At 51.5% G+C, this 24,001-nt stretch overlaps 1 protein-coding gene and 1 long non-coding RNA gene across 6 annotated transcripts in view; one reads left to right on the top strand and one right to left on the bottom strand.

The window, feature by feature from the left end:
- Positions 1–6,940, bottom strand: part of CD82 (CD82 molecule) — a 51,459-nt gene extending 44,519 nt beyond the window's left edge. For 3 of the 4 annotated variants that reach the window (XM_082410583.1, XM_082410584.1, XM_082410585.1), the window contains exon 1: positions 6,796–6,923. The gene's annotated coding sequence lies outside the window, so the exon portion shown is untranslated. Of the gene's footprint in view, positions 1–6,795 lie in introns of all 4 variants that reach the window. The other variant, XM_082410586.1, reaches the window with a different exon arrangement.
- A 522-nt stretch (positions 6,941–7,462) lies between these two features.
- On the top strand, positions 7,463–23,604 carry LOC309636899. 2 transcript variants are annotated; one of them, XR_014250295.1, is made up of 3 exons: positions 7,463–8,020; positions 8,812–13,037; positions 20,030–23,604. It is a non-coding gene; the product is annotated as an uncharacterized lncRNA (long non-coding RNA). The 2 variants fall into 2 exon arrangements; XR_014250296.1 differs by lacking the exon at positions 20,030–23,604 and adding an exon at positions 16,295–18,830.
- Positions 23,605–24,001: the final 397 nt, after the last annotated feature.

Genomic DNA, 24,001 nt, shown 5'->3' with positions numbered 1-24,001 from the left:
GTGTGAAGCTCCTTTAACCTTCACAGCACCCCTCTGAATTATGTATTATTATTATCCCCATTTTACACGTGAAGAAAGTAAGCCCGTCGGCGTCAAGGATTGTTGAAAAGCTTTCTAAACATCAGGCAGCACTTGGGGTGTGTCCACCACGATGGAAGCTGCATTATGCTCCCATTCAGAATCTGACTCTTGCCTCCCTCCAAAGACACTCCCTCAGTCTTGTGAGGCTTGACAAATCGACACATTCACTGCAAACCAACACCCCACCCCCTTTTGAAATAAATATGATTTATTAACAACAATAACTTCAATATGATCCCAAGTTCATATAATGCATTTTTGTTTAAATATATATAGTACGTTTTTTGATAGCTTTATTGTATAAGTGTGTTCTTTCTTTCTTTCTTGAGCATAAAAATAATATGGGCTTACTGCAGAAGATTCAGAAAATGGGGAAAAGTAAAAAAAAAAAAGTCTGTAATTTGATCTAGATAATCCCATTATGTGTTTATTTAAATGTTTCACCTACTTTTTAGCCTTGTTGAGTGCCATTGCGGGGGGCTGCCCTGTCGTTCTGTGTCTGCAGTACCTCTGTGACAGTGTGGGAACCTGCCCACCTACTGTGGCTGTCTCAGGGCAGGAGAACAGGCTGGGCACCCAGAAGTCCTTTCCCTGAATAAAACCCTGCAACTCCGCACTGTGATATCACATGTGCCTGTCTTACAAAAGCCAAGTGCAGCAAATGCAGGATAATAGAGTTTTGCAGCCCAAAAAGGGCTGCAACTTGCCCAAGGTCACATGGCAAGTAAAGGATGAGCTGGGCTCAGAACCCAGGTCTCCAAATTCCCAGACTCAAGCCATTCAACAAAGACTGCCCCCAAAGACTTAAATCCTGCTTCCCATTAATAATAGCAACACTATCCAAAACATCTGGTACATATAAAGCACTCACTATGTGCCAGGCACGTCTCACAAATGCTTCACATACATTAATTTGTATCATTTTCAAACAACCCTATGAAGTAAGTATTATAACCAACTCCAGTTTAGATGTTGAAACTGATGTACAGAGGGGTTAAGACGCTTGCCTAAGGCCTCACCCAGCAGGTAAAGAGCAGAGGCAGAAATGATCACCCTTGGGGTTTGATTCCAGAATCCACGACATTGCCTATGGTTCGTCCTGCACTCTCCTGGGCCAGGGCCAGCTGGACCCCAGGCAGGCTTCTGGAGCATTTCTGCCTGAGGAGTAAGCAAACTGGCCTAGGGGGTCACCCCCCTGGAGCAGCTCACTCTGCAACTTCACAGCGGAGCCAGGAGCCGAACCCAGGCTTCCTAAGGCCCAGCTTCTGGCACTTCGTCCACTTTTCTGCATGGGTCCTATGAGCCTAGGTCCAGAATCTTCAGGAACTCCCACCCCAGATCACCTCTTGACACAGCAGGGAAAGTCAGGGGTGGGGCCCAAAGAAAGGCAGAAGCTCCCACTTCCAGGAAAGAAGCCAGAGGGGAGAGTGGCGGGGCCTCCCAGAGCTGCCCACCTGGTGGTCTCCAGGGATAATGTCAGGGGTGGGCCTCCTGGAGGGCATCTTCCCACCCCCCAGCCCTGTGCCCACGCCTCACGGGGCAGGAGCACCTTCCACAAATAACTGCTGACTTGAACGTACCTTTTCTGGCTGAGTCAGGGTTCACTAAGGGCCAGAGTGGCTCCCACAAGGCTGGGGCTGGAGGAAGTTGGGCTCTTCCCCTCTCAGGAGGGGAAAGGCTGGGCCTCATGAGGGAAGCTGGAGCCCGGGCTGAAGAAATCCCAGGCCAGCCACACCATTCCCACCTCCCCGGACCCCGGCTGCAGGCACGGGATGGGCAGGCCTGAAGGGCAAGGCAGGGGCATCCAGACCCTGCTTCCCGGCTCCGCCTTTGCCAAAACGAGCCACTGAGGATCTGGCTCTGAACTGGGTCCTACTGGGCCACCCTGAGGAGAATCACTTATTCATTCAACCATCATTTCCTGAGTGCCCGCTGTGGGCCAGGCCTTGTACCAGGAGTCAGGACACAGAGATGGATGGGGCAGTCCCTGGCTGGGAGGGTTCACAGAGATACTCCATATGCCACCAAACAGCAGCAAAGAGGCAAGTACTCAGTGTGGGCAAGCGCAGAGGAAAGAGGGGAAGGGAAAGGAGGGGTTTTGGAGAAAGTCTGCCATTGACGTTCAGACCTACTTCCCTTCAGGAAGCTCAGTCACGGCGGGGAGACCCAGCCACCCCCAGGAAGAGCACCACGCAGGTGGAAATGACTGGTGTCTTGGAGCACGTACACACACGTTGGAGAGGCACAGAGGGCCCATACGGAAGGCTGGTGTTCTGGGGGATGTCTCTGGGGGCCTGAGAAGCAGCCTAGTATAAGCCTTGAAGACTGGCCAGATGCAGAAAATAAGGACAGCAGCAGCTCTCATTCATGGAGGACACACCATATGTAGGTAGAAAATTGCTAAGCACTTCACATGCACTTTTTTGTTTTATCCTCACGTCACTCTATGAAGTAGTTACCATTATTATCCCCAATTTACAGATTCAGAAACTGAGGCCCAGAAAGGGTCAGATAGCTAGGAATGGCCAGGGCCAAGATTTTGCTCCAAGTCCAACTCTTCACCACCATGCTGTACCATCTCCCTAATCTGTGGACAGGCAGAAGGTAGACAAGGGTGCTTCAGGTGAGGGGTAGGCAAGGTTAGGAGGTGGAATTGTCCAGTTCCACTCTGTACTGAGACCCTGTGTTGTGTGTGTGTGTGTGTGGTATGTGTGTGCACTCACATGTGCCCAACAGAGTCCAGGTTACAGAACCCCCTGAGAGCCAAGTAAAGAATAGGCCATTAGCAGAGGAGGGAAGGAAAGCCCAGAGAGGAGAAGGAACTCATGAAAGGTCACACAGCCTGTAAACAGAAGAGCTGGAACTAACTCTAAGAACCAGAAGACAGGCCTCTTCCCTCCCCTCAGCTGCTTCTCCATGTCAGCACAGAGTGAATCAGCTGCTGACAGGAAAACCACGGTGTAGGGGGAACCCCAGGGGTGAGTCAGGAACCAGACAGCCCCCAGACACCAGCGGGGTCGTCACAGAGGCCCTGGGCCTGTGGCTGGCCTCCTCACAGGCAGCATCAGGGGGTGAAGGGAAGAGGGAAGCAAGCGTAGCATGAAGCTCGGCCAATGTTTACCTCTAGGCTTCCCTCCTGGCTCCTCAGATCCAGGCTTAGAGGAGGGGAAGCCGGTGGGCAGGGCAGTTCCTGCTGAGATTAAACCAGACCCCCAACCCCGGCCCCGGCCTGTCACACACAGGGGCCCAGGCTCTTCCCTCTCGCCCGCCTCTCACAGAGCCAACTCCTGACTGTTTGATTCTTCCATGAAATCATAACCGCCCCCTGAGCTTCCCGTGGGGTGGAGGAAGTGGGTTTAAAGATTTGGAGCAGGGGATCAAGGCTGAGCCAAAACCAGGGGGTGCCAGCTGGCCCCAGATGCTCTAAATCGAAAGGAATGCTCGGGGCTTGGGGCTGCTCTGCCCTGGGCCAGGAGGGGCTGTCTGGTCCTCAGGGTGAACAGGGGCTGCGTCCCCAGGGTTGGAGGGTAAGAAAAGGGGGTGAGGAGCTTCCAGGAAGTGGTTCAAAAGTCTGAGGCCACAAGAGAGAGGGGCTGCCCCACATTGCAGAAACTTCAGAGGAGCCCTGGAGGAACCAAAAATCCACCCCCTGCCGCATGTGGGAAATTTGTGCCCCCGCTGGCTAACCTCTCACCCTGGCCTTCCCTGGGCTGGGACTAGGAGGGGAGAGCTGCAGGCACTTCTTTCCAGCCACCCTGCTCTCCCGCCCCCCAGTCCCTGCTGACTGGCTCAAGTTCCCTCCACTCGGCCCAGAGGCCTCCCCTTCATGGGCAAACACAGAGCCTTCTTGGGCGTCTCCCTCTCTATCACTCTATAGCACTTGTCACCCTCCCCAGTGCCTTTACCCACCCAATCCAGCCACCTTCCTGAGCACCTGCTATGCACCAGGGTCTAGGCTCCATGGGGGATCGAAAACAACAGAGGGCACCCACTGGGACACTTGCTCCCCCTCCCCTCCAACAGTGCCTTTCCTATGCCCCAGCTGCAGACATCCCCAAAGCCCCCCAGTCCCCTCCTTCCCCATCATCACAGCCCTCGGTTCGTTATCCCTTGACCACTGGGTCTTGCACCCCAGTGCATCTGGCAAGACTGTCTTTCCAAAAGTGCCACCCTGACTATGTCACTCCCCTGCTCGAAAACCTTCAGCGGCCCTCACTTTCTACAAATCAAAGCCAAACATCTCACCTTGGCATTCAAGGTCCTCCACAAGTTGATCCAACCTACCATTCCCCCTTCCCATCCCTGCACAGTTCCAGCTCTTCAGCCAGATTGACTGATCAATCTAGCAGTTTCCTAAAAATCCCCTGAACCCTCTGGTTCCCTTTCCCATCGGATCTGAACCCTGATCTTGGTGGTTGTAAAAGTACTGAAGCTGTGCTCACAGTGTCTGCTATATAGTATGTGGGCTACTTTCCAAAAAGGTTGAAAAAAAAAAAAATCCCCTGAACACACTGACCTCCTTGCCTTCCCCTAGGCATCCTCCTCTTCCCAAAACACTATATTTGCTGTGGCTACTGAAACCTTTGCAATCCTTAAGGCCCACCCAAAACTCCACTTCCTCCATGAAGCTTTCCTGAAGATCCCTCTGACCCTTCACCTATCTCCTATCAGAGTCCCGTTGTCTAAGTTCCTCACCAGACGGTAAGCAACTAAGGATGGGGTCAGTGTGTCATCGTCCGTCATTCATCACGTGGGGTAGAGGAGTGGTAGGAGGACTTTCCAGTAGATGTTTACTAAGCACTGTTTGAAATGAACATCTCCTCCTTGCCCCCCGCACAGGCAACACCTACTGACCCCTCTCCCTCCCCACCAGACCAAACTCTAACCTTAAGCCATTCAAATGCTTGGAGAGGGGAGTCTGGGGCCCCAAGTTGATCCAAGCCCAACCAGGACTTGGGATCCCAGGCAGAAAGCCCTGTTCAAGTCTCACCACCTCCCTTTCTCCCACGTCTCACCTCCCCTGAGCACCATCCTCCCATACATACACACGCTGTTTCCTCCACATAGCACAGCCCTCAGTCAAACTCTGTCCCATAGTGCTTTCCAGCTGGTTCCACAGTGTAGGGCTCATCTCCCCAGGGGAGGCAGGGAGCCATCCACCTTCAGTGCCCAACCCTGATCAAACAGATAAAAGGTGCCCACACTGCCCCTCACCTCCACCCCGAGCCAAGCATGCAATGGAAGAGCCGGATTCTGGCCACCAGAGCAGTACAAACCCATGAGATCTCATCTGGCCTTGAGCTCTGGGTGTGAGTTATCCTCTCCAGCAGAGGCATGGTGGGGATGGGGACCTCACTGTCAGCAACTCAAAAGGAGGGTAGAACCCAGAGGCTAGCTCACCTCTGTATCACGTAGCTCCAGCTAATATGTAGTAGGTGCTAAGTAAACATTGGGGGTTTATTTAACTGGACACCTAACAACTGCAAGCAATATTACTGAAAACTCAGCTACTCTTTGGTCCAGATGACACATTCCCCAACCCCAAAATGGACAAAGTGATGCTGGTGGCAGGTGGCAAGTTTTGGCTCTCACAAGGTCAAGAGGAGCTGCAGCCAGCCCTCCAAAAACAGTCTCATTCCTAGGCAGGAAGCCAGTCTATCACCTGCCCATCCACATCAGAGCAGCTGTCATACAATGAGGCCTCACTGGGTGCCTGGTGCCTTGCTAAGCACTATATACACATTATTCTATTAAGTCCTCACTACTACCACTGAGTACCATCAGTACCCCCATTTAACAGATGAGGAAACTGAAGCTTGAAGGGGGAGTGGAATCCAAAGTTGGTCCCAAGTCCTTGACCACTGAACTAGGCTGCCCAACTACTATGGCCCTGGCAAGAGCAGCTACCGCCACCAGGGTCAGAAACCTCCAGCCCAAGGAAGGAACCCTGGGCATGCAGCAAGAGCCCCGGCTCTGGGCTTGACTCTGGCCCAATGTTTGCGGGGTTTTCCCTTGTCTTCCCCACTCACCCGGATAAGAACTTGTCCCCTAGTTTCCGCCAGGGGCCTCCCAAGCCAGCTCACTTGGAAAAGCCCTGGGAGGGGGATAAATGCCCTGCTGAGTTTCCCACCCCAAGTCTTACTGGGCTCTCAGAGTTGGGGGGAAGGGGAGGCTGAAACCTCCCTGACTTGGGCATCCATCCCACGCCCCTGGCTCTGCCCCCAGTTCCCAGGCCTGTGGGTTCAAGTCCCACGCAAGGAACTAGTGTGACCTTTAAAGCAATTCGCTTCACCCTCGCAGAGAGTTCGCTTTGCTCAGTATCACTCTGCAGGGAGACAAACTGTAGTCTGGGCGACGCAATCCGAACACCTGTTGAGTCCGCTCTCACCTGCCAGCCTCACCTTCCGGGGTTTCAGTGAGAAAGGGCAATAAGAACACGAAGTCCACCTAGTTCAACCTCTTCCTTTTACTGGAACCCGAGAGGTCCAGGGCAGGGTGGGGGGACGCGCCCGGGGTCACACAGCCAGAGCACGGCGGAGCCGGAGAACTGGGGGTCAGGACTTGGGAACTTAAGCTCCTTCTCACCCACCAGCTGCCTTCGTGGCCCGACCTGTCACTTGTTGCGAGAAAGCTGCCCAAGCGGGCTCTGGAAGTGGGGACAAAAACTAACTTTGCTCGTGGTTGCCGGCAAGCCTCCCCCCACCCCCTTCTCACCTGCTGGCTCTGCTTTTTGCTCGGCGCTGCAAGCCTGGCGTCTCCCGCTCGCGCCCCACTCAGCGTCCGACTGCGCAGCCCTGGACTCAGTAGCTCGACCGTCCCCCTCCCGGCAGTCGTCGGGGAACGCAATGGCTTCGGCCAGGCCCCGCCCCCGGAGGCCCCGCCCCCCAGACACGCCCCCTCGGCCTCCTGACTTAGGCCCGCCAGCCCCACCCCCAGGCCCTGCAGGAATGTTGACTGGCTTCCAGCCGGATCGGGCTCTGTCCACTACGGCCTCCCTCCTCTAACCGGCCAGCCCCGCCTCCCCTCCTCTAACCGGCCAGCCCCGCCCCGGGTCCTGCGGGGGATGGACCTACGCCCCTCGCCCAGCCCCGCTACGGCCCAACTTAACCCTGTGGATGGGGCCCTCCCTGGGCCCGCCTCCTCGGCCGGGTCCTCTGCGCCCCTCCAGGCCCCGGGCCCTGCCCGGATAAAGCCTTGTCTGGGTGGGCATGAGCCTCAGCCCTGCCGGGTGGGAAACCTCACTCTCAGCGCTTCCTAACGGTCCCGCCCCTCCTCGGCCTTCCTCAGCCTTCCCACGCTCCTCCCGCGCCTCTGGCCACCTCCCTAGGCCCTCCCACCACCGCCGCCTCCGACTCCCTCTCCTCCGGGCTTATCCCCGCCCCCGGCCCTCCTAGCATGAGGCCTCTCCCCAGGAACGCCCCTTCCTCGCTTCACCGCCTCCCTAATCTTGCCCTGCCCTACCCTGGCAACCCTACCCGAGGCAGGCAGGCCTCCGGATACCCACGCTGGCATTCCGGGGCGGGTGTATCCGGGTGCAACCGGGGAACGGCGTGGGAGCGGTTTGCGTTCCAAGTCCGGGCCTCTACCAGGAGGCGGCTTGGGCCCAGGCACTTTTTGAAAATACTAACAGCTACCACTGATTGAACTTTCGCCAGGGACCAGGCTGTGTGCCAAGCTCTGGCTTGGAAAAGTACTTTAAAAGAACTGGCCGTTGAATTTGCACAACTCTATCCAGATGTTGCGCCCATTTTACCAATGAGCAACCTGAGGCTTAGAGAAGGGAAGTCACGGCCTCTGAGTCTCACAAGGGTGGTGAGCAGGACCCAGTCCCAGGCCGTGAATCACAAGGCTTGATGCTGCACCAGCTTGCCTGGACTGGCCCCTGGAGGAGTAGCCCGGACCAGCCGTCTGCTGAGGCAGTGCTAGCAGGCTGCCAGAGGTAAGGGAGGAGGCGTGGGTTGATGAGCTGGGGGGCAGGAGGGGCTGCTGGTCCATCCCTGAGAAGCTGGCTTTCTCCCTTGAGAAGAAGTGGCTCAGAATTAAGATGGGCCGCAAAAGATCTCCGGATGGCTGTGATACCCCCACCTGCATCCCAGCCCTCCATACACCCAGACCCCAGGGACCAGCCTCAGGTCCCTGCGTTATGACCAGAGCCATTGAGCTGTGCAGCTGACAAAGCTCTTTCATTCCCATTATCTCACTGGCATTTCACAAGGACATCATTGTGGGGAAGGTATGATTATGCCGGTTTTGCATGGGTGGAGTAGGGTGGGGAGCTGGATCCCCACCCAGCAAGGTGGTTCCCAAAGCACGGTCCTTGGACCAGCAGCATCTGGAAACTTGTTAGGAATGTGTGTTTGGGGGCCCCATCCCAGATCTACTGAGTAAGAAACTCTGGGGGATGAGCCTAGCAGTTTGCTTTAACAAGGCTTCATGGTGATTCTGAATCACACTTCAGTTTGACAACCACTGTTGAGCATAAAGGTGAAGAAGTCAGGGTGCTCTGAGAATCACACAGACCAGGTAGCCTCCTGGGAGCCTTGTGACCCAAGGCAAGGCAAGGAAGGTACTTAACCTCTCTAGACTGAGCCCTTCAAAGGGATATCATGATAATAAAAATAATACCAATCTTGAGGGTGGCTGTTGAGGATTAAATGTGGTAGCGCTCGTGAAGTGTTTGTCCGCTCTTGGACACCGTGCATGCTCAATAAATAAATGTTTTCTTTCCAGTAAAAAGTCCCTTTCATAGAATCTCCACATCAAGCCGGAGGAGCTTGGGGATGGGGCTGGGGAGTTCTTTAAGCCCAGAAGTGTCCCATACTGTTGTCCTTCCCACAGAAGGACACCATCTTTCCTGCAAGGGGCCAAGAGCCTAAAAAGCTCTGGACGGCGTTGATGCTACTGTTCCAGGGACCATACTTCGGGAACCACAGTGCTATTCTGTCTTGGCCTGGACTCCAGCTCCGCACCCTAGCCAGTCCATGCAAAATGGGCATAAAATACCTTCCTCTCCTACCTTGCTCCAGATCCCCTCCCCTCAGGCTGGGGGTGTTGGTGATGGTGATTGGCAGGTGGCAAAACAGCTGGATTCCATCAGCACCCCCCCCCTTCCCCCAGGCAGGCATTACATCACATGAGTTCCATCTGCCACCCCTTCCTGTCTCTGTCACTCCAGATTAGAGATGGAGGCAGCTGGGGCAACATGCAGGGCAGTCTGCAGGCAGCTTCTGGAATCTCTGCCAGACTCTCCCACCATCCTCTGCAGCCCATAGAAGAGGGTGTCCTATAGGAGTTACAGCCTGGAGCACTGGTCCTGTTCCACAGAGCTACTCTGACACGTTGATAGCGAAAACTGAGGCCCACGTATATATCTAAACATTTAACAGACTGTAAAATAAAATATGTCTATTCTCCTGCCTTGAGAAATATTCTTTATAATGACCGAGAAGGCCATGTTGAAATTTAGAATTCTTGTACTCTTTGTAATTCTATGCAGGGACATGGTGGGTGTAGGGCTGAGTCAGCTGTGACCCCAGTCTTCAGCACACCCACCCTAATTCTCTTCCTAGCACCATCTGTGTCCTGTGTCACAAGTAGCCTAGGACTCAGGCCTGTGAACACCCCAGCCCACATGCCCAAACTCTGTCCACACACCTTGCCTATAGCTACCACTCAAGTCACCCCTCTAGGGGTGCACACGGGGGCATGTTGTACCCTCAGACGGATGGACCTGGAGAAGTCGCTTGTGTAAGCCCTAAAACTGGGCTTGGGCCATTTAGGCAGAGATTTCTAGGTTTTTAGATACCTGAAGCATGATGGAGGAGGAAGGTGGGGTGCAGGCTTTGGGTGGACACAGGTGGCTTTCCTGCCAGGTCCATGGGTGGCACTGCCATTCAGCTTTGTCTTCCCAGCACCCAGCATAATGCTGGGCACACAATGGGAGCTTAAGGGACAGTCAATGAATAGATGTGTGTCTCAGTTATTTACTGAAATGTCAAATTGGGTTGGTTTTTCAGCGTTTCCTCTCTTCCAGCGGGAGTCAGCCTTCACCGTGACTTACCTCGGTCATTTTTCCAGGCAGAGAGCACAGCCACCTCTAGTGAGAGATTACTTCCATCTTTTGGGAAATTCTCCAGTCCATTCCAGAGGTGAAACCAGGAGTTTTGGAGGCAGGAAAAGGGGCAAGAAGAACCACTCTAAGGAGTTCCCTGGTGGCCTAGTGGTTAGGATTACAGGCTTTCACTGTTGTGGCCTGGGTTCAGTTGCTGGTCGGGGAACTGAGATCCCTCAAGCCACATGGCATGGCCAAAAAATATCAAATGGCCAACTTGGAGTTAGGGGAGATGGTGGTTATAAGACCTCAAAAGGGTATGGCCATGGGGTTCCCAGCCTCCCAAAGATTCTCCACCCCAAAGGTGGCAAAGCAGGAGATCTGAAGGTCTTTGTGGGCAAGAACATGGGTGTCAGGGTCTCATCGGTGCCTGGGCCTAGGAAAAGCCCCAAGACTCTTGTACAGCTCTGGGAGGAAAGAGGAGGAGAGGGATGGGGGAGAGTGGTGCATCTGTTTCCTATTGTTATGTAACAAACCACCCAGTCATTTATTTAGCCCATAAATCTGTCATTTGGGGTATGTTCAGTGGGGAAGGCTTATCTCTGCTCTAGGCAATATCAGCTGATTCAGCTGGAGGTTGAGGATGCATTTGCAAGATGGTGCACTCACTCAGCTGGCTAGCAAGTTGGTGCTGGCTGTCAGCTGGGAGCTCAGCTAGAGCTGGCGCCCAAGGCCTCAGTTCCTCTCCATGAGGCCTCTCGGCAGGCTGCTGGGGACTCTTCACAGCAAGATGGCTGGGTTTCAGGAGCTAACAGAGAACAAGATAGAAGCATATGGCGTTTTATGACCTAGCCTCAGAAATCATGTAGTATCACTTCCTTTGTATTCTATGAGCGGAGGCAACTACAAAAGCCCACCTGGTTCAAGGGGAGGGGACACAGTCTCCTTCTCTGAATGAGGGGTGGCAATGTTCTAGAAGCGCTTGCAGGGCAGAAGATACTGTTGCAGATATTCTAGTTGGTGGGAAACTCAATCAGGAAAACACAGTCTGTCCCAAGTGGGACCTCAGAATGACTGGAGTAGATATTCCTCAGGTGGGAACTGAGAGTCTGAATTCAGCTGATTTAAAGAAAAAGGTGCCCAATATTTTCTTACACAACCATTTGTGCACAAATGAATCAGAAGTCTGGCAGCAGACACTTAGTCCTGAGTGTTTAGGTTATTTAGGATCATCCTTCAGAGAGTCCGCAGAACAGATTTAGCACCTCCCTCCCTTCGACCTGCATGGTTTCCTTAAAATTATAAACTTAAATAGCACCCATGGATCCTCATAACAACGACCCTAGCAGGTACATACTATTACGATGCCCATTTCCAAGATGTGGGAATGGAGGCATTGAGAAGGTAAGTAACCAGCTCAAGGTCATACAACTAGTAAGTGACAGAGGAAAGAGAAGTGATAGTTTATAGCCAACTTAGTTTTCGGTTGCAGAAATTGACCCTAACAGGAAAAGCCCAAGATGCATAGGACCTAGGTACCCAGATTCTGACCACCAACACTAAGCCATGTGGTCTGTTCCTAAAGGCTCACACTGCCATCAAAGAGCACCCCGCAGGGCCTTGAAAAGACCCTGCTTCCTGCTTGAGAAGCAGAAAGAATGCTGGTCCCCGGAGAGCTGGGTTCTCTCCACGCTTGACATAAATCTGCTCCATACTCTGTCTTCTTGCCGGGAAGTGGTTAATAGCAATTTATCAAGCCTGAGTCTATTGCTAAGCACAGTAACTCCTGCATTTGAATGGGTTCAACAGGGCCAGGGCCTTTCTTCTCCAAAGAACTGAATGAGGATCTAAACTCTGAGCCCCTTATAGCTGGGTTGTAGCTGGGACAGGCTCCAAGTTCCCACCAAAGAGACTGAGCCGTTGATTTTTTTCCATCTCAGCCATTTAACAAAGATCATTTAGACCCCTGCCCACCCTGCCCCCCGCTACATCCGAAGGTCCAGGGGTTAATCCCACGCAGCCCTGGCCTCAACGGGGCTTTCAGCACAGTGGGGAAGCTGACCCAGAAACCAGTGCAGTGGTGCCCCACAGCGTTACAATACCAAGAGCAACGGCAAAAATAACAACAGAGCCTCCATTTTTAAAGCAAACTCTTACCATGCTCCAGACAATTTAAAAATGACTTTGGGTATATTTAACTAATTTGATAACAAGCATTTGTGTAGTGCTTTACATATTATGAAGCTTTTTGTTTTTTTTTAACAACTGTGGCACTTGGGTAACTTTGAAACTATTGAATGATGTCTCCCCATCCACAATTCCCTGTTATGCCTGTTGTTTTCCCCTTTCAGGCATCAGGTCAACCCCACGGCAGGAGTTGGGTACCCCAAGCAGTCATGAGCCCCCATGCCAATGTATGTTAGTTTATTTATTTATAATCGAGATGTATGCACTAATTTGCTACCATTTGGCATATTCCGAGCCATACACAAAAACAAAATTTGAAAAGACAAGATGAAAAGTTATTTAAAATATTCAAGATATACAAAAATAAAAATCAACCAATATAAAGCAATCCTATCATTTTCTCCTTGAACCCCAGTAGATCCTGTTAGAGACCATTTCTTGTGACCTCTGTGCCCACAGGGAAGAGTTGTTGGAGCAGAAAAGCAGAAAACAGAAAAGGCTCCTCTGGACAACCCTGTTTTGGTGTCTCCAGATACCCCTAAGTCCCTGAGATGGATGGGGAGCTGCTACCAAAAGGGGGCTGCATATGGCAGCTCTCACTCCTGCCATTGGGTGGAGCTGCGCAAAACCAGCGTGAGATCCTCCCCTGAAACAGGCACAGGCTAAAAAGAACACTCCTGTGGCCCAAGGAGCCAATGGTGTACACAGTCTCCTCATTGTAAGGTTGAGAACGCCAAGGCTCAGAGAGTTGAGTTGAAAAAGTTTTGCATTTGTCACGGGTATTTCAACATTGGGGGATTTCATAACATTTAGACATACAGCTTCTGATGAAAAAACAGAAAAACCCAAACACCCTGACGTGCATCCTGACAGGGCAAGAGCTGGTGGACCTGAGTGTGGTGTCCCTTTCATTTGTAACATACACCCTCCAGCTGGCCCCAGTCCCCACCCCTCCCCATTGCCCACCCGACCTGCTTTCCTCATTTTTGTGACCTGCCTAGTCCCCATGGGCAACTGAGGTTGCAGTCCTGGGCTCAACAAGTGCTGGTTGAACTGGCGTTTGTACTGAAAGCTCTCTGACTGGCAGCACTGCCACACAGACCTCTGCAGGAAAACACCACAGTCTTTTCTTCCCTTCTCTCCATGACCCTCCCTAAGAAAACTACGGTGTTAGGACAGTCCTCCTCTCTGAGAGATGGTTTATGTTCAAGTCCCTGCCCTGATAACTTTCTAGCCATGTGACCTTAAGCTTGCATCTTCACCTGTCTGGGTCTGTTTCCTCACCTGTTAAGCTGCAGGCAATGCACATACAACATTTGCTACATTAGGGTTATAAGACAGACTGGTTAGTTGTCTCCAAGTCATTTCTTTCCCTAACAGAAATGTAGAGATTAAAACAAACACACACCAAAAAAAAAAAAAAAAAAAAACAACAAATTTCCACACGCTTCCCTCCGAAATGAGCATTTAGCGCCCTCTGGTGTCCATACCACCCAGTGCAGCCAATCAAGAGAAACCTGGAGAGAGACCAGGAGAGGAAAGCCTGGAGGGACAGGGGAGGGACAGGGGAGGGTCCCCACCTCCCACCCCGGGCCTCAGGTCAATTCAGGCTCCCAGGAGCAGAGTGTAGGCCCCGCGTGAGAGCCAGGCGAGGGCAGACATGGAATTAGGTCTCTTTAACAGGTTCCAACTGCAGATTCCCCACCCAGCCCAGACAAGGAAATTGGTGTGGGATTTACCAGCCAATGCTAGTTGGCCTGCAGTCCCCCTGGGTATCTGGAGGCCTCGAAGACCAATAACTCTTGTTTAATAATGGTGATGAAATAATATTAACTCTAGTAAGCATTATAAGCATACGAAATAGAGTCTAGTTGTTCATGCAGAAAAATTTACTAAAAGGTACTTGCAAAGCCCCCTGAATTGTTGAGTGGGGGATTGGGGTTGGCTGGAGAGTCAGGCTCAAGCTCAGTGTCCAGAAATAAGACCTCAAACTACGCTGCAGCACCAGCCTAATAAGACAACTATCACTGTCACATCCTCCATCCGATGCCCCTCTACCCCAGGAAGTCAACTTTGCAAACCCCTGGGATCCCACCACCAGGAGGTTACGTCCATCATGACAGCAAAACACGGAAGCTCCTCACAAAGCCTACTGCCTCTGAATCCAAGCCTTGCAGCCAAGTGTCAGACCCCAGGCACCGAGGCCACTGGCCTGCAGGCTGGCTGCCAGCGAGGCTGGGAGTTAGCGTTCCGATGCCTGCTCTGGGAGGTTGAACTTGTAATGTGGGAATTTCCTCAAACATAGAAAGACTATTCCAAAGACGCAGGGCAGCTATGAATATGACAGATGTCCACCGCAACTCCTGCTGATGGAGGGTGTACCACATGCCAGGCACTGGGCATTATCTCATCTAATCCTCACTCTGACCCTCAGAGGCAGAAAAATTACCATCCCCATTTTGTGGAGAAGGCAACTAAGGCTTGGTAAGTTTACATAATTTGAATAAGATCTCGTGGCCGGTGAGTGGCAAAGCCAGGAGCAAGTCAGGACTGCCTAACTCTAGACCCTAAAAGATATGCTATATTGTTTTCCTAAAGTGTCTCTTTTTTCCTAAAGTGACTCCTGTCCCATTTACTGAGAACAAGCCAGGGAGTCTAGAATGAGGGCCTAGAAGGGAATTCAAAGGTCGTTTAACCTAACTACTTCTCTAGTGCTACACCTTAGCCCTGTATCAGTCAGCTTTTGTGAGGTTATGCTGCAGTAACAAAGAACCCTGAAAATCTTGTCGACTTAGTAACAACCAAGTTTTAGTTCTCATTGATGTTAAGTGATTGCTGAAGATTGCCATGTGTCAGATGAGGCTCTGCTCCTTGTGTCTTTGTCATTCCTACATTCAAGATGAAAATTTGGCCCCTATTTGGGACATGCTGCTCTCATGGGAGAAGGAAAAAGAGCAATGGCCAAGCCACATGATGGCTCTCAAAGCATCTGCTCAGATGTGGCATCTGTCCCTTCTGCCCACATTCCATTGGTTAAAGCTCCACATCAGTGGGCAGAGACGTATCCTCCCTCAGGGAGGTGCCTCTAGTCACGTGACAATGTGCAGGGCTGTCTAATCTTCTTATAGGGATGGGGAGTGGATAATTGGGAACAAAAGTACACTCTACCACCAGCTCTCCTAGCACCCATAGCTGCATTCTAGGTAGCAGAGTTACCATATGAACCAGTTGCAAAGCAACCAAATGCAAAAAATCGTGCTTAACACTAACTCACATTTAATGATCATTCATTCCTTCATCCCATAAATGTTTGTTGAGTGTCTAGTGTGTACTGGGCAATATTCTAGCACTGAGAGGACAGCAGCAAACAGAACAGTCAAGGCCTTGCCTCTTGGAGCTTCTAACCTTCCAGTGAAGGACAGAAAATAATATATAATATGGCAGGTGGCAACAAGTGGATTGGAGATATCGAAGCAGGGTAGAGGGTAGGGAGTTTCTGGAAGAGAGAAGTTGTTTCATGTAACAGATCAAGGAAGCCCATCTGAGGAGATAACATGTGAGCGGAGACCTGAATGAAGTGAGGGAGTGAGACTACCTAGAGGAAGAGCATCCCAGGCAGAGCAGGTACACGTGCAAAGGCCCTGAGGCTGAAGCTATATTGGAATAGGGTGTGTGAGGGGCAAGTAATAGGAAATGAGGCCGGAGAGGTGGCAGGGCCAGATGATGGGAGGCCTTCCCAGCTTGGGCTTTTACTCAGAGGGAAGCACTTGAGCTGGGAAATGGCATGATCTGACTCATGTTTTAATAGGATCCCTCAGGCTGCTGGGTTGTAAACAGACCTTAGGGAGGCAAGGCTAGAAGAGGGGAGACCAAGGAGGAGGCTACTGCAATAATCCAGGCAGGAGATGTTGACCCGGACCAAGGTGGCCCGGCGAGCATTCAGAAGTACATTTATCGATTTACTTATATCCCCAGGAGTAGCCGGCAATCACGAGAGCAGACATTATCAACAAACGCAAAAAAGATGGAGGTCATGATATAAAGGAAAAGGGAAATTATATCTATAAAAAGCCCAGTTGAGAAGAGCTCTAACAAGTGAGCACAAAATCGAGCCACTGCAGTGCTGTAAATATGAAAATAATCTGGTTCAGTGCTCTTCAAAGCAAGCTTTGCGGTGATGTATATCTTCATATCTTTGTGGACGTGCGCGGAGTCCGCTAGGGTGGTTCCAGGGGCGGGGCTTCGGGCTCCACTACCATGTTCCTCGGGCAGCTCTGCGCTCAGCTGTTTTGTATATATAACAATAAGACTTCTTCTGAAGAAAGGGTGACACACACACACACACACACACACACACACACACTCAAAAGGACCTGAAAAAAAGATTTACCCAAAATTCACTCTCTGACTAAAGAACGAAATCCTACTCTAATGATTCTGCGGGAACATGGCGTAAAGACATTTACACCTCGGGTGGATCCGGTGCAAAGACTGTGTGAGCGGCGGCAGCATCTCAGCGGTTCTTCCCGGAGATCCGCGTCCAGTGTCTACACTGTGTAACGGGCCATGAGCCGACACTGTCGTCTTCCCCACGTTATGAAGTGTAAATGTTTTCTACGAAAGGGAAAAAGCCTGCGAAGAAAGAAGGTGAGTCCGGAGACCTGGAATATCTAATCTACTTAATAGAAAAGCTTTTGGCAATGGAAGAAATGAGCGGATGAGACGGTGCATTTGCCCATACGTGTGCCTCCAGCTACTACACATTTTTTTTTTCATGTGTAGGAAAGTAAAGATAATTATAAAGACGTTATTGGTTCTGGAATGCATTACCGCATTTCCTGAAGCGTGATGGGGTGCTTTTGAAAAACCTAGAGAAATGGTTGCGTGGCGGCCTGCAACCTTCATCCACCAAGGAGCCCGAGCTTCGCATCCCCACAGCGTGCACCCTGAGGACAAACAGACCCGCTCATGAGTCCAGCAGAGGTTGAGTATTTAGGCAGTTGGTGTTTTAGCTGTTTCATGTTATGCAGAAATCCTTAGTCGATTATTATATATGTTTACATGATATTTGGGGAATCGGTTGGGGATTTTGAATGGGTTAAGAGTGCATTATTTGCATTATTATTTTTTGCCCTGAGAAAAAGAAGAATGTGGTCCCTCATGCAAAATTTCCAATCTGATACTTTAGGCATGGATGAGATTTTTATACTGAGGCACACTTCTATACGTAAAATTAAAGTCCTGGTCATAAGGATATCTAATATTAATGAATCTTCCCCATGTCCTGGGGCTGTGCTTAAGCCTTTTACATGCTGTAATTTATTTGACACTTAAAACAGGGCTATCGGTAAGATATGTTTATTATGATCAATGCTAGTTTACAAATGAGGAAAGAGAAGAGAGAAGCGGAGGAACTATCTCAAGGTCACAATTCCTGGCTTGGGCAGACAAACATGTGATTTTAACATTGTCCTTGTAGTAGACACATCTTCATATACACTTGTGTTCTAAGTTTCATCATAAATAAAAGAAGATATGAATAGAAGTAGAGGGACTAATCCCTAACTCACTCTATGAAGCCAGCATTACCTTAACACCAAAAACAAAGACATCACAAGAAAAGACTACAGACCAATATCTCTCATGAACATAGATGCAAAAATTATCAACAAAGTATCAGCAAATCAAAGCCAACAATGCATTCTGGTTTCCCACTATATCCTCAGCGTCTAGAACAATGGCTGACACATAGCAGTGACTCTATAAATACTTTTGAACGAATTGATTGGCTCCTGAGGCAAACTAGAAACATATCCCACCCCCAACCTCCAAGTAAGTTAAAAACTAGGCTTGTGGCCGTATAGTCTCCATGGCGAAGACCAATCACTTTTTCACCTCTCCCCTCCTGCCCTCTGCTTCCGTGGCTGCTGGCCCAGTTCAGCCCCTTAACTCTGATCACAGTCTCCAGTCCTGAGCCCCTTGGTCCTGTCGACTGAAGAAAGATGCACAACCTAAAAGTTGCAAGTTAGGTTTTATTCGGAGATCTTACTGAGGACTATAGCCTGGGAAAGAGCCTCTCGGCTGGCTCTGAGGAACTGTTCTCAAGAGGTAAGGGAGGAGCCAAGATATATAGGAGATTTTTGCTGAAAAAAAAAATGTAGTCAAATATTACAAGATTACTGCTAATCATAAAAAACCAGACATCTCAAGTTAATGATTTTAGTGCTTTTCTATGTATGGGAAGATGCAAGAGTCTGAGTTTAATGAAATTATTCCTTAGATATGCATCTTAACTATCTAGGGCCAGTATCCTGCTTTTCTTCATCTTGAATTCCCCTCAGGGCACAGCACTGGGGGAGGCTGCAGTGGCTGGTGGCTTGATGGCAGGCAACATTCGTTGTTTACTGGAATGGCAGGCAGTATTTTTTGTCCACAGCCCACCTTGGAGTAATCATTGCAACACGCAAATCTAATTGTTCCTCTTCTCTGCTTAAAATCTGTCAACATCTCCATGTCAGGTGTGCACTGATTTCCACACTGAGGTCAACAGCTGTTGATGACCCCTTGGGTGTCCAGAGGAGGTGAGGGATGGGCTGAACAAGCATGACTTCTCAGCCACCCCCCCTTCCTTTCAGCCAGAGAAGCCTCACTTGTATAACCTGTACACAGAGGCAGTGTGACATTGAGATGAAGGGCAAGGCTTCTAGAGCCGTCCTGCCTGAGTTCAAATCCTGACTCTGCATCTCACAAGCTGTGTGACCCTGGCCAGGTTACTCAGCTTCTCTGATCACTCGTTTGCAAATGGAGTTAATATTCTTACCATGTACATGATATCACATGTTGCTAGTAATATACTTACTATCTGAAAATGGAGCTGATGACAGTGCCTGCCTCCTAAGGTTGTTGGGAGGATTAAATGAGTTTGTTCAGGTAAAGCACTTAGGACAGTTCCTGGCCTGTAGTAAATGTCCAGTAGTGTTGGATATTACTGTAAATTACACTTCCGTATAGGATTTAGTTTGCCCTGATTAAGAGGAAAAAATGTGTGAAAATTTGGTTTTCATGCTTTCCATTGCAATTATTATTATATAACAATATTATATGCTTGAAGTTTCTTGAGGGAAACTTCTCTCCTGCTGGAGGTTTCTTGAGGGAAAAGATCACATTTGGCTTTGTGTCCCTAACACCTTGGACTATGCCTGGCACAGAGCAGGCCTTCTATACAGGCACACTGAGGGTCGGAGGAAAGGAGAGAGTGAAAGTGCCCTGGCATCTTCCCGGGCTACTCCCAGAGCATTTAGCAGCATGTCATACTCATGAACTGCCACCAGGAGTCGCTCTTGTCTCTGAAATGGGGCCTCCTGGGCCTAGCCAGTGTGGTCCAGGCTCATGCAAAGGCAAGTGACACCTGAAGATGCTGCTGGCCCAGTGGATGGGCAGGAGGGGAGTTGTTCAGCACCCAGGGGAAGACACTGGGAGAGGCGTGAAAAGCCTCACCATAGCAACCCTCATGCACTGTAGAGTCCCGAGGCCTGGGTTCTGGTCCCAGCTGGGAACACCAGGACAGTCCCTTCACCCCTCTAAGCCTCAGTTTCCCCATCTGCCAAGTGGGGGCAATAATGCTACATCTGGACATAGGTAGGTTAACAGGCCCTACTGGATAGTCGATAAGGATTTGATTTGCTTTCTTGTTTCCTTGCTTGTTTTTAGGTTTCCCCTGCATTTGCCAGGGAAGCTGGGGACATTTGCAGATCTTCCCACCTTATCCCACGTCTCTGAGTGGAATGAAGTGAAAAATTTACCAGCCTGGAGTTCTGAGGAGGAAAGGACAAATAATGAAGAATAAATGAGATTGGGTTGCCCAAAGATGTCAGAAGAGCCAATGGCCTGGGTACACCTCTGGGTGACTCTTCTGTGCCTGCATGAGCCCACCTGGGTAGACTAAAGATCTTTCTTGAGAGGCAACCATGCTAGTGTTAAGGGGATAAGGGCGGTGGCGTGGATGCTCCTCTCTTACCTCTGTCCCCTCAGCCTTCTTTGCTGTGTGACTCAAGCCAGTCCCTTTCCCTCTCTGGACCGTTTTCTCTGTGAAATGGGATGGGCCTAGGTCAGGAGTTTGCAAGCTGATCTTTAGCAGTAGAAGCTGCTTCGAGCCACATCCCCTGTGGAAGAAGATAAAGCAACACCGTCAGGGTCTGGAGGGGCCAGGAGAGGAGCTGTGAGCTCTCTGACCCCTCCCCTGCAGTCACCCTGAGCATCCCCTAAGGTCCCCTCCAAGTGCAGCTTGATGGCTCTGCAGGTCCTCCTGTCCCGGTCACCTCGCTGTCCTCCCACAGCCAGGCCTCCCCCACCCCTGAGACTTCTCATCCCCCCTGAACTTTCCCCACAGTCTCAGGCCTAGGGAATGTGAGGCTTGGAAAGGAGCCCCTGGAAGGGGGCCACCAGCTTCATCCATCACTTTTTGTAGATGGGGGAAGTGATCGAGAAGTGAGTAGGGACTAGTCCAAGGTCACCAGGACCTGGGGACAGAGCTGGGGCTGGAAGCCAGGTCCCCAGACTCCCAGGTCTGACCGGATCCTCCCCACCAACCTGCACCCCACCTCTGCCCTTCACCCTAGAGCTTCTTCCAGGTCTGCTTGAGAGGGGCCGGATGTCTGTGGGTGCCAGTCCTGGTGTCGGGGCCACTGGGATGCCAGCCTGCCTCCGAAGGTCAACACCCTCGCCCTCCCCTCCCAGCGGCTAATCAACTCCAGTCCAGGCCTGGCCCGCCGCAGCTCCCTGGACGCTCCTGACTCCCCAGAGCTGGGGTGAGCCCAGCTTCCCAGGCCTGCTGAGGTCACGGCCCAGCCCCACCCCCGCCCTCACTGCTCCTCCTGGCCCATCTCTCGCCACATTGTGCCATCTTGAGGACATTTTAGGAGTTACCCACGCTCTGCAGGTTATTTGCTTACCATACCCACAGGGCCTGGCCTCCGAAGGGGCACAAAGCCCTGTAAGACCGGGCCCCGCCCTCGAGTTGCTCCCCAGGACATCTGTCCACAGAGCACAGGCAGGTCCATTCAAAACTTCTATCCACCCTCCCGGCAAATGGACGCCTGATGGGACCCTGCATCCCATCTGCCCTGCCTCCAGCCCAGACACCAGACCGTCTCACCCGGACAGCTGCGGTTGCCGCCCTGCTTCCTGTAGTGTGCCGTCCATTCCATTCTCAGCCAGCATCCGGAGCCATCTGTTGAAGAGGAAGATCCCATCCTGCTACAACCTGCCGAACTCTTTACCCAGGCTCACCCAGCACGCCCTGGCCCCTGCTCTCCTCACCCCCTTGTCAACTAGTCCTTCCCCACACAACTCGCCATGTTCCAGCTGCATTGGCCTTCTCTCTAGTGGGAGATTTGTACCTGCCCCAGGACCCTTGCACTGGCTGTTCCCACCGCCTGGAGTACCCTTCCTCCAGAGAGTCACATCATCCAGGTGCCAGCTCAAATGTCCCTTCTCAGAGAGGCATCTTTAGGGACCCAAAGGTGGCCCAGCCACTCCGCAAAGCTCATGCCACCATGTCTTTTCCTAACAGCTCTTACCATCTAAAATCATTGCGCACTGTCTCTTGCCTCTCACCTCCCCATCAGCGTGTACGCCCTTGATGCAGAACTGTGTCTGCCTCCCTTTTCCTGGCTCTGAACCTAGAACGGTTCTAGCCACTGAAGGAATCTGTGTTGCTTGATTGGATGAATGAATGTGTGCCTCTTGCATGGATGGCATTTTTCTCCACTTTGGGGCACATCAACCCAAAGACAGACCTGGAAAGCTCCAAGTAGCTTACAGGCTGGATGGTCCATTAAACTTGGTTCATCAGAATTAAAATACAGATTTCTGGGCCCCTCCCCTGTGAGATTCTGCTTCAGTAGGTTTGGAGTGGGGCCTTGAAATCTCTAGGGCTCCCCCACTCCACCCCTGCATGAGTCCTGAGTGATCCTGATGCTCTAGTAGTTTAATCTAGCTCAACTGCTCAGGTTTACAGGTGGGGAAACTGAGGCCCAGAGAGGGGAGGGGCTGACAGAAGATCACACAGAGAGTCGGAGGTGGAGCCTGATTCATGAACAGCGTCAGCTCGGCAAGCCTGAGGCTCTCGAGCATTGAGCTGCGCGCAGTGGGAGGGGCTGGGGTCCTTCTGCCTGGGGGAGGCAGGATAGTGTGCCCCAGCCCAGGGCCAGGACTGGGGTGAGGCAAGCCAGGCGCCAGGGAGCAGAATGTAAGGAGGCACTTCTGTGTGTGTCTGTGTGTGTGTGTATGTGTGTTTGAGTGCCTACCTCGCAAGGGCCTCCTTTAACTCTGCACCTTGCTTGTGTCACGCTGGTCCCAGCCCTGGACTCCCTCCCCCCTCCCCCAGCCCGAATCCTTCTGGAAAGAGGGCTTTGGGGGTAGCCTCCCTACTCTGATGGCTGCCCCAGGGGAGCTCAGGGCTTTGATTTCTTTCCAGCCCTGGCAGCCCCACTGAGCAAGGGCCCGGTGCCCAGCCATAACTGTGGGTTCGGCTCACCCTCAGAAACCCCGCACCTCGTACCCTTGAGCCTCTCTTCTCACCCAGGAGCCTCTGCAGTCGGGGAAAGTAACATATATCCTTCTGGGTTTGCTGCTAGGATTAGCCGAGGAAGGGCCTCCCTGGTCCAGGGCTATCCACGTTATCATCTGAGTGCTCGGCTTGGTGGCCTGGCCACAGGTCTCTGGGACAGAGAGCATCTCCAGATGCCTTGCTTGGAATGAGGAAGTCTGGGAGCAGGCTGTCCAGGAAGGTAGGAGATACAAAGTGCAGACCTAGAAATACGAGTTGGAAGGGAAGCCTGCTGGGCATCTATAGACCACCTCCTGAGCTTGATGTCCAGCCTGGAAACATGAAGAATAATGGACCATGTGAGCAGGAAAGAACCCAGATTGCCCTGAGGTGAGCTCCCTGGGCAGTTGGGATGTGTGCCCTGGTGGGCCATCCCTGGAGTTCCAGAGGATGACTTTAAAAGGCTACAAAGACCCAACAGTACATATAGTATTGAGTCGCAGAACCAGAGAGCTGTTCATTCTCTTTACTTCTTTTCCTCCTTCTGATGAAGCCCATGAGGAGGTCTCAGTTTGCTGCTCCTCCATCTTTAACACCCCTTCAATATTCCCAACTTCCCCAGCTAACAGCAGCCTCCCTGCTACCTTTCTGACCCTTCCCCTAGCTCGCTCGGCTACAAGGTTCCTCAGACACAGGGGAACACTCCTGCCTCAGGGCCTTTGCACTTGCTGTTCTCTCTAACCTGGATGCTCTTTTTTTTAAAAAATAATTTATTTATTTTATTATTTTATTTTATTTATTTATTGTTTCTGGCTGTGTTGGGTCTTCGTTGCTGCACGTGGGCTTTTCTCTGGTTGCAGCGAGTGGGGGCTACTCTTCATTGTGGTTTGCAGGCTTCTCACCGTGGTGGCTTCTCTTGTTGCAGAGCACGGGCTCTAAGCGTGCGGGCTTCAGTAGTTGTGGCTCGTGGGCTCAGTAGTTGTGGCTCGTGGGCTCTAGAGTACAGGCTCAGTAGTTGTGGCGCAGGGGCATAGCTGCTCTGCAGCATGCGAGATCTTCCCGGATCAGGGATCGAACCCGTGTCCCCTGCACTGGCAGGCAGATTATCAACCACTGCGCCACCAGGGAAGCCT

This window comes from Balaenoptera physalus (genome assembly GCF_965194825.1).
Source record: "Balaenoptera physalus genome assembly, chromosome: 10".
Lineage (NCBI taxonomy): Eukaryota > Metazoa > Chordata > Mammalia > Artiodactyla > Balaenopteridae > Balaenoptera > Balaenoptera physalus.
The sequence above is the reverse complement of the archived record's forward strand: the minus strand, read 5'-3'. Positions and strand labels throughout refer to the sequence as shown.